Genomic DNA, 6,035 nt, shown 5'->3' with positions numbered 1-6,035 from the left:
TTGTCTATAAAACTGCCATTTTCATTGAGATCACAAACTTGAACTTTTGCCCCATCAATAAGAATCGTAGTCACAAAAACCCTATTGTGGATTCGGTTCACTCAGTAGACAACACTGTACAGTTGTAGAGGCCACAAGTCTTCGTGCCGTCACCCTCCCAAAAGCTTTCGAAGCCTTACCTCGAAGCCTCCAAATAATCCAGCCTAAACTCAATCCCACACCACAACCAGAGGAGGACATAGCTCTGACCCCACCAGTGTCCCAGCCCACCATTTGGGAAGCACTGATATAAGGCTGCTGCACATATGGTACACCATACTGTGAACATACTGTACTGTACATCCACTTGTAAAGATGCACATGCATATCCCCTCTCACACACAAGACAGACAGGCAGATGAACTGGGCATGCACGCTACACCCACACAGCTGGGAGCCATAAACCAGCCAGGTTTTCCTCATTGGATTCTGAACCAACCTGAGAGCTCCCTGTGGCACCCCACCAAAAATGATATTATCCTTGAGTTTTCATCAGGGTGTTTTCATCAAGCTATCACAACTCTGAACTTCAGAGGGGAGAAACATGCAGCGAGGAATGGTACCAAATCAACAAATCATCAGCAAGGTATTAGAGGACGTCCTACCGAGTATTTGAAACAGATCATTACTTATGGTATGTCTCTTCGATGTTAGCTTAAAGTGAGATTTTTCTTTTTTACTCCAAAGAGTTGGTTGATTACGCTATCAATCAAACTCTATAAGCAAGCAATCATTTCTCTGGCACTCATGTCTCTCATGTAACGCTCTCTTTGACCCTTCATCTCTTTTGCTGCTTTTCTCCAGCTATGATTTTGACATGAATGAATGTCCTTTCCCTCAGCGCAATGCATCACAGTAAGCACAGTCCAGCCCTCAGCTGTCAGTCTGCCCAAACACTCCAAAAAATACTTCAGAGGTTCTCAACTGTCTCCTCAAAGCACCCCATAGGATGAGTAAGCAACCGAAGGAATTATAGAGAAAATAACTAACAGATTACTGGAACATGTTCATTGTGTACTGGATGCAGTAACTGGATGAATCAACATCATTTCCACATTATTTCAACGGGATGATGTTCTGTCAATGTGGAAAACAAATTATTGTCTGTTTTTAATCCTAGTTTGAACCAAGATACAATGCAGGCCTAGACGTTTTGGTGATTTCATGCAGTGGCGGACTCAGGCTGTTTGAAGGGCAGGGGCGAAAAAAAGAAAAAAAGGGCACCTACTGCACAACATGGGACCCCATCAGTGCACATGGTCAAGTTTAGACCATTGGAAGGGCAGCCAGTAGGGCACATCCTCTAATTTTGCCACTCAAAAGGGCACTTTAGTGTGACGTTTTTCAACTGTGGGGGCACATGGTCAAATTTAGACCATTGGAGGGGCACCAATAGGGCACGTCCTCTCATTTTCTTCACTCAAAAGGGCATTTTTGCCACTCAAAAGGGCACTTAAGCAAGACGTTTTTCAACCTTGGGGGCACCAGGAGGGGCGGTCGCCCCCCTGCCCCCCCCCCCCCCCTGAGTCCGCCAGTGAATTTTTCATGTGAGTCCACAATATCAATGAAAGCTGGACATGGTGCCCAGAGGAACATGCAGAATATTACAGGTGTTCATGTATTTTTAGAAAGCAATACTTTTTATAAGGAAAACATTTAAAAAGGAGTATGAGAAAGTGTATGAGGTGCCCAGTTACAATTCTTCCCCAAGACACTGTAACCCTCATAGTCGCTAATGAAGTCTAGCCTGGACTCAGTCATTGGTTTAAGTATGTTTGGAAAGATATGCATGTATATATTTTCTGATTAGTCTCCAACATGTTTAAAGTCATTCAGAAAACACTGATTGAATCATTTTTAAACAATCTCATAAGAGTACTTGTTCCACGACCATCACGACATTCATATTTTCCATGAAGAGGGCAATGACTTTAGCAATTATGTCTGTGGCTTTTAAAGTGGCCCTTGCTTTGTCACCCTTACTGAGTTTACAAATTAAAGCCAATTTTGGTGTGAAAATAAATGAGAGACAGGTAAGGGTTACCAGTGAACTGTAGACTGGGGTTTAAAAAATGTTGGGGTTTTAATGGCATATGGTATTGATGTAACAGTAATTTCAAGTATTGGCTCCCTTTCTTACCAACTAATACATATAGAATGATGGATGTCATGGTTCCCTGGCAAAAAAAGCTGATCTTCTGATGTCAATTAAACGTCTGTTTTTAACATTCACGTGCCCTGAATAAGGTCAAGTCATATGGACGCCATGCTCACAGTTAGTGTCAGTGTTGAGTCGTGTCAGGCAAGCCTTTTCCATCTGTCCTGTTGTAAGTGGTGTATTTATAACGCATAAACATGTAATTGTCTCTCCAAGAAGATTCTGTTACAGCACCGGTTTGTATTAAAGCTGAGGTCTGGTGTTCCTGAAGAAAACATAAATGAAAATGTAATGACAAACACTCCCCTCCCAGTCGATGCCAAACCACTGGGAGATTAATTTCTCTGCATGTGGAGGGGAGAAGTGACGGGTAAATGGACCAATCAGAGGAACAAAGAACATGCCTTTGTTTTAATGAGCCAGTTCCCAGTTTGTCCAGTGTACAAGAGACCAGCTCAATCTGTGATAGAGGCCAACACAGTGTAACACCTCATCAACTTTACACATCCTTGCTTGGCCTTCATAGTATGTAGACTTGAGAACTGATGGTTCTCGAGCCTAATGGCCCATAGAAGCAGAAGCCTATCTCCTGTTTCAGTAGCGTGAGTTGGTTTGATGTACAAGCACACCCCTCTGGACATGACGCTGGTATGTCACAGGGTCTTACCCCAAATCTAACCCTTAATGCTGAGTGCCAAGCATCGGGTATCATTTTTTTAAAATCATTTTTGGTATGACTCAGCCGGGGATCGAACTCACAACCTCCCAATCTCAGGGCGGACACTCTAACTGCAAGGCCACAGAGCTGGCCACTGAGCTTGGCCTTCATGCTGAAACTCAGTTGTGTCTGTCATTTCAGAGATAAAGAGGAAGGGAGACTATGGTATGGCATAAGACCATAGTATGGCATAACACCATTGATGTTAAATAGTGAAAAAGAATTTGGTTGCATCATTGCTGCCTGCTCAAACACTTCGGAAGGTCGCTGGTTCGATCCCCGCCTCTGGAGGGAGCTGCCTGTGAGCTGGTGACTGGAAGGTTGTTGGCATCATACCTAAGGTGCCTACCACTGCCGTGGTGCCCTTGAGCAAGGCACTTAACCCCTAATTGCTCCAGGGACGCTGACTATGGCTGACCCTGTGCCTAGAGCAAAAAATATATTTCGTTGTACTCTGTGCAATGACTAAAAGGTTGAATCTAATCTAACTCCTGAAGAGACAATCAGCAAGTCTGTGATTTATGTTGTAGGTATAACTCGACACTAGTCATTGGTCTGCACTTTACAGGAGAAGTGTCCACAACAAAACATTACAATAGAGATGTGGGTCAAACCAAGAGGTTTAGTGAATTGTACATTAAGATTAGTTAGGTGTTGTTGAAAGGATGAGCTTTTATATATCAGGGGGTATATGTTGGCTGAGCCCAAGAACGTAGATAAGAATTATAAGGTCATAGCAGGGGTAGCTAAAGGGAGTTCATTTCAGAAGAGGCAAAGATAGATATCACACATAATTTAGCAAATACACGGGCCAAAACCTTAATTTTAAGTGATGACACGAGTGGCTCTTTCATAGCGTGTTTACACAAACTGTTTGCAAAAGCTCTTCCCTCCATTAAATGAAAATAAACACAAATAAACGATAATTACATGTGTCTCTAGACCTGCATATAGGTCCACTGCTTAGTCACGTACTTCGAATCACTACCCTGGATAAACCCTAAAAGCACACAGCTGAGAAACTCATGATTTCTGACTCAGAATGGACCTAAATGCGACAAGTTCTGCAATTACACTAAATGAAAGGGTCCATCAGGGGTAATCAGCGGTGGGCGCTATAAAAGCGCATTTTCCAGAATGCCACCACAAGTCAACAGTGAATGCTTTGGGTATGGTATTTAAATTAATTAATTGATGTTCCTGCAGAAGCATTGAGAACTATTCTCTGCAATCTAAAATGAAAAAAAAAACACGGTGAACTTTCAGCCTATGCCTAGGCCTACTATAAATAAAGTCAGTGAAGCCATGCATAAATTATATTTGTTTGTCTGTAAAGATTCGTTCATTTGCAAAAACGTGTAAAACATTTTAACTTGGTGTGGGCGACTGATTGCATATCCGATTGAAAATTAAACGACGCGCTAACCCAGAGCATGAACTATGTCAAATAGACATAATGGAATAGGTAGACCTACAACCTCGCTCATATTAAAGGGGAAGTGCTTGGCAAAAACGCCACACAATAAATCTAACAAGAATACATTAGTATAACAAATAAGGTAGGCTAATTGCATGAGCTTTGTTAAAAAATCGGTGATATCCTCAACTGTTCATAATTCAGCCTATTACCATGGGCGATTCTATTTCTAACTGATCACACATGAGCCACCTGCACATAGCCGACCGAGGACTGTTATTCGGTGACCTGACGTCAGACTCATCCAAAAGAGATTGTCAAGAAGAAAACATTTAAAACATATATAAATAATATTATTTATGTAAAAAAAAAACATTTTTAATAAACATTACTATACAAAACGGTAACGTGTGTAATAGTAGTAGACAGATGGAAATAGTCCAGACGCGAACTATCAGTGAACACTGTAGCGCTGTATCCCCGATGCCCCCCTAGGAACCGGCATAGCGCATGAACTTTATGTTCGCAGGCTGAGGCTCTGTGCTAGGAAACATGAGAAGGGTGAAACATTCAGAGTCCCGGGCGCAGCCTCGGCGGCCACTGAATAAAGCAGAGAGGCGACCGCGGTTCGTGTGGTTTCAGCTCAGGAACTTCGAACGGGAACATGTGAGCAGGGCATGGGACACTGGAAGCAGGATTATACACAGAGAGACACAGGAAGGGCGCTGAACAGGTAACTGAAACTGATCTGACATTTGAAAGGGTTATATTATGTGTGACTTGCGATGGCAGAACTTCTATCTCCATTTAAAAAGCACATAACCTATCCCCCAGCATGGGATTACATCTGGCAACATTGTTACATGGTGATGGCACGGTTGGTATACCAATGTGAATATTGTATCCCGTGACTGGAATTGTGATCATGTAAGTCATAATAGTGATTTGCCATTTGGAAAGTATTCTGAATTAGATGCATTGCCTATTTCATGGAAAAATAGAAAAATCCATCACACGTTTTAGACTGTATTACGCATGTGTCATGAAATGTGCCTAAATGCACATTTGAATGAACCATAGAAATACACCTTCTACAATTTCTGTCGACGCTAGAGATTTTTATACTGTAGCATGCGGTAGTGTGGAATGCATTGTGGTTCTAAATTCAGGGAAAAGAATGCTTTGGAATGACATGGAGTTACGCACAAATAAGCCAGTTGGCTGTGGACCCATTTAGTTAATCTAGCTCTGATGAAACATAGGACAACTTTATTCTCAGTTGAAATTCAAAGGACATTCAGATTCTATTTTGTATGGCCTCATCGCACACTGGAATGCCCAGGCATGACACGACTCTGTCTGGAGACTTGTTGGATTTTATTGTGATGGAATGTATTTTATATACTCAATGAGTTAAGAGCACACGAAACAAATCACTTTCAATTCTTCGAATCGGGCATTGGACTGTGCATAAATTATTCCATTGTAAGAGTGACATCCTATAGTGAACCGACTTTGATTTAGAATCAATTATTATGCATTGTGTCAAATTATGACAGCTGAATGTGTTGCATGAAATGTTCCTCTGAGTCTGAGACCCAGGCTCGATGTCTTTTGAAAATATCCATATTCCACTTGTTTTACAGGAAGGTCACCAGGATACTGTGGCAGCTTCAATAAGTACAGCAACAATTTGAGAAGAC

The sequence above is a fragment of the Nansenia antarctica genome (assembly GCF_963989245.1).
Source record: "Nansenia antarctica genome assembly, chromosome: 13".
NCBI lineage: Eukaryota > Metazoa > Chordata > Actinopteri > Argentiniformes > Microstomatidae > Nansenia > Nansenia antarctica.
This window is presented reverse-complemented; position numbering follows the sequence as displayed.